The following is an 8,083-nucleotide window of genomic DNA, read 5'->3' on the forward strand; positions in this document are numbered from 1 at the left end:
AAGACTTTCAGCTTTAAGTGGGGTTTAGAACAGGAGAATGCTTTGCAACAGGTCCGGGCTGCTGTGCAAGCTGCTTTACCACTTTGGTCATATAACTCAGTAGATCCAATGGTGCTTGTGGTGTCAGTGGCAGATGACCTAGCAGATCCAATCGTGCTTGAAGTGTCAGTGACAGATAGGGATGCATTTTGGAGACTTTGGCAGGCCCCTGTATGTGAATCACAGTAGAGGTCTCTAAGATCTCCTGCCATCTTCTGCAGAACACTATCCTCCTTTTGAGAGACAGCTCTTGGCCTGTGTATTATTCAGGGTCCTCTAGGGGAACAAAACTAATAGAATATATGCATTAGTTATATATAACTAATAGGAGGTGTGTGTGTGTGTGTGTGTGTGTGTGTGTGTGTGTGTAGTTTAAAAGGAATTAAATTACATGACAACAAGATACTACAATAGGCTGTCTGAAAGCTTGAGGAGTAAGGAGAGACAATACAAGTCTCAAAACTGAAGAACTTGGAGTCTGATGTTCAAGGGCGGGAAGCATCCAGCATGGGAGAAGTATGCAGGCTGGAAGGCTAGGCCAGTCTCTCCTTTTCATGTTTTTCTGCCTGCTTTATATTTTCTGGCAGCTGATTAGATGGTGCCCACCCAGTTAAGAGTGGGTATGCCTTTCCCAGCCCACTGACTCAAATGTTAATTTCCTTTGACAATAACCTCACAGACACACCCAGGATCACTACATTGTATCCTTCAATCTAATCAAGTTGACACTGAATGTTAACCATCACAGCCTATATCTGAGCTTTGGTGAAAACTGAACATTTGACTATGGGTCATCAAGTCACCATGCAAACTGAACTGCCTATCATGAACTAGATGCTTTCTAACCCATCTAGCCTTAAAGTGGGTGGTACACAGCAGAATTCCATCACCAAATGGAAGTAGTATATACATGATTGGTCTCGAGCAGATCCTGAAGGCACAAGTTGCATGAGGAAGTGGCTCAAATGCCCATGTTCTCCACTCTTGCCACCCTGCCTTCTCTCCCTCAGCCTGCACCAATGGCCTCATAGGGATTTCCCTATGATCAGTTGATGGAGGAAGAGAAGACTATGGCCTGGTTCACAGATGGTTCTGCATGATATGCAGGCACCACCTGAGAGTGGACAGCTGCAGCACTATGGCCACTGTCTAGGACATCCTTGAAGGACAGTGGTGAAGGGAAATCTTCCCAGTGGGCAGAACTTCAAGCAGTGCACCTGGTTGTGCACTTTGCACGGAAGGAGAAATGGCCAGATATGCGATTATTTACTGATTCATGGGCTGTAGCTAATGATTTGGTTGGATGGCCAGGGACTTGGAAAGAATCTGATTAGAAAATTGGTGACAAAGACATTTGGGGAAGAAGTATGTGGATGACTTTCTTTGAGTGATAAAAATCTGTGAAGATATTTGTATCCCATATGAGTGCTCACCAATGGATGACTTCAGCAGAGAAGGGTTTTAATAATCAAGTGGATAGGATGACCTGTTCTGTGGAAACCACTCAGCTCCTTCCCAGCCAGCCCTGTCATCGCCCAATAGCCCCATGAATGAAGTGGCCAGCATGGAGGTTATGCATGGGTGCAAAAACATGGACTTCCACTCACCAAGGCTGACCTGGCTTTGACCACTACTGGGTGCCCAATTTGCCAAAAGCAGAGACCAAGCCTGAGCCCTCTATATGGTACCATTCCCTGGGGTAATCAGCCAGTTACCTGGTGGCAGGTTGGTTATATTGGACCTCTTCTATCATGGAAAGTGCAAGGCTTGTCCTTACTGGAATAGGCACTCCAGATATGGATTTGTCTATCCTGCACATAATGCTTCTGCTAAGCCTACCACCTGTGGATTCATGGAATACCTTACCCACTATCATGATAGTCCACACAGCATTGCCTCTGACCAAAGCACTCCCTTTACAGCTAAAGAAGTGTAGCAGTGGGCTCACGCTCAAGGAAGTCATTGGTTTTACCACCTTCCCCGTCATCCAAAAAACCTGGATTGATAGAGTGGTAGAATGACCTTTTGAAGTCACAATTACAACACCAACTAGGTGCAAATATTTTGCAGGGCTGGAGCAAAGTTATCCAGAAGGCAGTGTATGTCCTGAATCAGTGTCCAATATAGGGTACTGTTTCTCCCATAGCCAGGATTAATGGGTCCAGGATTCAAGGGGTGGAAGTGGAAGTGGCAACACTCATCCCTAGTGATCCACTAGCAAGATTTTTGTTTCCTGTTCCCACTACATTACGTCCTGCTGGCCTAGAGGTCTTAGTTTCAGAGGGAGGAATGCTCCCACCAAAAGACACAACAATCATTCCATTAAACTGGAAGTTAAGATTGCCACTGGACACTTTGGGCTCCTTCTACATTTAAGTCAATAGTCTAAGAAGGGAGTTACAGTGTTGGCTATGGTAATTGACCCAGAGTATCAAGATGAAATCAGTCTATTACTCCACAACTGAGGTAAGGAAGACTATGCATGGAATACAAGAGATCCATTAGGGTGTCTCTTAATATTACCATGTCCTGTGATTAAGGTCAATGGGAAACTACAACAGCCCAATTCAGGCAGGACTACAAATATCCCAGACCCTTCAGGAATGAAGGTTTGGGTCACTCCACCAAAAAAATAACCATGACCTGCTGGGGTGTTTGCTGAAGGCAAAGAGAATAACACAGAATGGGTAGTAGAAAAAGGTAGTCATCAATAACAGCTATGACCACGTGACTAGTTGCAGAAAGGAGGACTGTAATTGTCATGAGTATTTCCTCCTTCTTTTGTTAAAAACATGTTTGTGCATGAATATACTTCTACTAAGAAAATATCTTCATTTTATTTTCTTTCTCCTTTACCATGTGACATAAAATTTATTGATTTCATATCAGCACCTAAGTATCGCTAACTTTATTTAATAGCATTTAGGTTGGGGATTGGTGCATTTCCAGTTGTGTAAAAGATAGTTGTATTATGTTAGGCATAGTTATGACCTTATTATTGTCTTTATTTGAAAATTATACATGATCTGAGGAGATATGTACGGGTTCAAGTTGACAGGGGTGGACTTGTGATGGTTAATACTGAGTATCAACTTGATTGGATTGAAGGACGCAAAGTATTGATCCTGGGTGTGTCTGTGAGGGCGTTGCCAAAGGAGATTAACATTTGAGTCATTGGTCTGGGAAAGGCAGACACACACTTACTCTGGGTGGGCATGATCTAATCAGCTTCCAGTGAATATAATGCAGGTAGAAAAACGTGAAAAGGCTAAACTAGCTTAGCCTCGCAGACTACATCTTTCTCCCATGCTGGATGCTTTCTCCCATGCTCCCTGCCCTCAAACATTGTACTCCAAGTTCTTCAGTTTTGGGACTCAGACTGGCTCTCCTTGCTCCTCAGCTTGCAGACAGCCTATAGAGGGACGTTTTGGTAGTGTGAGTTAATACTTAAGAAACCCTCCTTTATACATATGTTATTTGTTCTGTCTCTATAGAGAACTTTGACTAATACAACATCGGATACAATGTTATATATTATTTTCTTAATTAAATATATGTTCTGCATGTGTTTTTCAAGTGTACATATGCATTTGAGGACATTTATTAATACATAATAAGAGTCTGTGGGAAAAAAGAAAAGAGTGGAATTGTTAATCGGGGAAGACACATCAGAATAAGACCTAGAGAAGGAAATGACAGGCGGGAAAGAAAGAGAGAAGAAAGCCTTTACATATACAGGTTCAGTAATCCTTATCTAAAATGCTTGGGAACAGAAGTGTTTTCAATTGTGTATCTTTTCAGATTTTTGAATATCTGCGTAAACATAACGAGATGTCTTAGGGATGACACCCAAGTCTAAACACAAAATTTGTGTTTCATGTATACCTTATGCACATAACTTGAAGGTAACTTTATACCATATTTTAAATACTTTTGCACACAAAACAAAGTTTTGCCTATGTTTTGACTGTCACCCACCACATGAGGTCAGGTGTGAAGTTTTACACTTCTGACATTATGTCAGTACTCAAAAAGTTTCAGATTTTAGAGCATTTCAGATTTCAGATTGTCAAATGAGGAATACTCAACCTGTATCTCAAAAATAAACTCAATCCACTCTGTATCTGAACATTAAAAAAATTAATTGCTCTATCTAATCACTATGATATATGAGGTGATTAAGATAAAAGAACACATTTATGTATTCATATTAAATATTTTTGTTAAATAGGGCTACCTATGGAAAGTTACATAATAGGAGAACAAAAATGTCAAAACCATCTAGAAAAGTTAAAGCAAACTTCACAGCCAAGAAAATATGTGAGTACCATATAAAGAATGAGAAAAGATTCTTGAAGGAAAAAAGATAAGAAAAGTAGACTTTCTTTTACCAAATCTAGATGACACTATAGAATAGGACTTCAAAGTGTTATAACTTATTTTCAGTCTTCCAATTTGAAGTTTTGATACTGACTAGTCTCAAATTTGAATCTATTCTCTCTTACTCTGTAGAGTCCATGCTCTCAATTTCAAAATAAATGAAGTTATGCAAAATAAAGCCTTATCCTTGAGCAAATACTGGATTTTTCAATATAAATATGTACTCTTCATGTCTGAGTTCCCCACAGCATTTTACACATTGTCTTGCTCAAGAAATGCTGAATATTTGATATGTCATTTGAAATTTTATATAACTAGTATAATTAGGCACCATAATAGATCAGTCCAATTTTATACAGTTTAAATCAGTCATTACTTACTCTCGTAAACTGTTGTTTTCTCAAATTGAAAGTGCTATCTCTACATATTTGATGAAGGAAACATTTCTACTAACATTTTGCTACAGTTTGCAGTACACTTAAACAGAATTAGTGCAAATAATTATAGTCTTGTTGTGGCTAAAAAAGGGAACTAATAAAATCAGTTTTAACATTTATCAGATTTGAGTTTGAAAATTTGATTTTCAATAATTAGACATATTGATGTTTCTAAATAATGTTCAATTTCATTTTTTTTTCTAAAAATTGACTCTCTTCAAATTGACCACATTTGCTTACCTTAAAAAAATTAAATTTAGAATAAATAGAAGTGTTGGAATTTATAAGTATTGTGGTTCTAAACCAACATAGCTAAACATTCAATTAAAGTAAGTACACAATTACTGATTTTCTGAAGGAAAAACTTGCCAATGATTATCAAATCAAGATTAATAAATTTGTGTCAATCTCAATTGTCAATAAGTATGTAAACAATGATAATAGCAGATTAGGTCAGTTGCATTATGCTAATGATCTTTATTTTATATCTCTTAATTAGAACTACTAATCAGTTTAATGGTCGTGTAATTCTTGTTATGTTGATAATAAAACTTGAAGAGTGTAAGATTCTTTACTTTTTATTTTAACTAGTTACAGGTCTATTTTCCTGGCCACTGCTATCTACTTAGTACTGTTGTTTTCAGAGCCAACTAAATTGCATGACCCTCAGGAGTGTACTTTACTTTTGATTGTTCTTTCACCCTGAAAAAATGACTTTAAAGATTTGAATGATAATATGACCTCTCAAGCCCAAAAATATATCCCATGATGATAACAAGGAGAGATTGTTTTCTTACAACAGTCTCTTTTTCAAAAGAAAACTTGAGCTTTGATCTTTTTGGGCCCTGTTGCTGTTTATATTCAGGGACACAATGTCATAGATCTACAGTGTTACAATTTAAAAATTCCCCTGTGGCTACAAACCAGGAGTAAAAATCCATAGCTAGCCAATCATATTGCATATATTTTAGACATGGAAGACATAAAATCATCTCTTTATGTTGAGTTATTCTCAATTTATTGGATACACAATGTACCCTTGCAGTATTGAACATAGACAACTTACATTTAATTTGATTTAAAGAAGAGAATTGCATTCCATACTCATTAAGTCATCCTGCAGGTCTTTGAAGAAGTACTAAATTTTGAAGTGCATAACTAGTGAGGCAGTTTTAATTCTAACCAAGCATGGCATGAAATAAACATGCAAATGGCAAACAGAAAGCTGTTAATTTGTATGAGAAGTTAAAGTTAAAAAAAACAAGTTGATAGTTTTTTTTCACAACGGGTTTGCCGCCGAACACAGGTGTCATGAAAACTACCCCTAAAAGCCAAAATAGGAAAGGAAAAGATTCGTATCAACATTGTCATTGAACACGTAGATTCAGTCAGGTCCACCACTACTGGCTATGTGATCTACAAATGTAGTGGCATCAACAAAAGAACCATTGAAAAATTTGAGAAGGAGGCTGCTGAGATGGGAAAGGGCTCGTTCAAGTATGCCTGGGTCTTGGGTTAACTGAAAGCTGAGCATGAGCATGGTATCACCATTGATATCTCCTTGTAGAAATCCGAGACCAGCAAGTACTATGTGGCTATCATTGATGCCCCAGGACACAGAGACTTCATCAAAAACATGAGTACAGGGACATCTCAGGCTGACCGTAATGTTCTGAATGTTGCTGCTGGTGTTGGTGAATTTGAAGCTGGTAACTTCAAAAATGGTCAGACCCGAGAGCATGCTCTTCTGGGTTACACAGTGGGTGTGAAACAGCGAATCAATTATGTTAAAAAAAATGGATTCCACTGAGCCACCGTACAGCCAGAAGTGATATGAGGAAATCATTAAGGAAGTCAGCACTTATATTAAGAAATTGGCTACAACCCCGACACAGTAGCATTTGTGCCAATTTCTGGTTGGAATGGTGACAACATGCTGGAGCCAAATGCTAACATGCCTTGGTTCAAGACATGGAAAATCACCTGAAACGACGGCAATACCAGTGGAAACACACTGCTTGAGGCTCTGGACTGCATCCAACCACCAACTCGTCCAACTGACAAGCCCTTGCACCTGCCTCTTCAGGATGCCTACAAAATTGGTGGTATTGGTATTGTTCTTGTAGGCCAACTGGAGACTGATGTTCTCAAACCTAGTATGGTGGCCACCTTTGCTCCAGTATACATTACAGCTGAAGCAAAATCTGTTGAAAGGCATCATGAAGCTTTAAGTGAAGCTCTTCCTGGGGACATTATGGGCTACAATGTCAAGAATGTGTCTGTTAAGGAAGTTCATCATGGCAACATCGCTGGTGACAGCAAAAATGACCCACCAATGGAAGCAGCTGGCTTCACTCCTCAAGTGATTATCCTGAACCATCCAGGCCAAATCAGTGCTGGCTATGCCCCTGTGCTGGATTGCCAGACAGCTCACATTGCATGCAAGTTTGCTGAGCTGAAGGAAAAGATTGATCACCGTTCTTGTAAAAAGCTGGAAGATGGCCCTAAATTATTGAGTTCTGGTGATGCTGCCATCATTGATATGGTTCCTGGCAAGCCCATGTGTGTTGAGAGCTTCTCATACTATCCACCTCTGCGTCACTTTGCTGTTCGTGATATGAGACAGACGATTGTCCTGGATGTCATCAAAGGAGTGGACAAGAAGGCTGCTGGAGCTGGCAAGGCCACCAAGTCTGCCCAGAAAGCTCAGAAGGCCAAATGAATATTATCCCTAATACCTGCCACCTGGTCTTAATCAGCAGTGGAAGAATGGTGTCAGAAGTGTTTGTTTCAACTGGCCACTTAAGTAAAAGACTGGTTAATGATAACAATGTATCGTAAAAACCTTCAGACAGAAAGGAGAATGTTTTGTGGACCACTTTGGTTTTCTTTCTTGTATGTGGCAGTTTTAAATTATTAGTTTTTTAAATTAGTACTTTTTAATGGAAACAACTTGACCAAAACTTTGTCACAGAATTTTGAGACACATTAAGAAAGTTTAATGAGCAAAACAAACAAACAAACAAACAAACAAAACCAAGATGATAAAAGCAGTTAGTTTGTGCTACTACAGAATGGAATCCACAATTCACATCCTGGGGGAGTGACAAACCAGTCATTTAATGCTGTGTCAACACATGTATCTTGTCTTTCATTAGTAAACTCTCCTGCTGTTTTGTACACTGTCAGAAGTGGACCACCTACTGAAATTCATAGAGGTGTGGAAA

General features: G+C 39.1%; 1 pseudogene; it reads left to right on the forward strand.

Moving 5' to 3' along the window:
- The first annotated feature begins 6,273 nt into the window (after window positions 1-6,273).
- Window positions 6,274-7,591, forward strand: LOC100424197 (elongation factor 1-alpha 1 pseudogene; annotated as a pseudogene).
- The last annotated feature ends 492 nt before the right edge of the window (window positions 7,592-8,083 follow it).

This window comes from Macaca mulatta, chromosome 5 (assembly GCF_049350105.2).
Source record: "Macaca mulatta isolate MMU2019108-1 chromosome 5, T2T-MMU8v2.0, whole genome shotgun sequence".
Taxonomy (NCBI): domain Eukaryota; kingdom Metazoa; phylum Chordata; class Mammalia; order Primates; family Cercopithecidae; genus Macaca; species Macaca mulatta.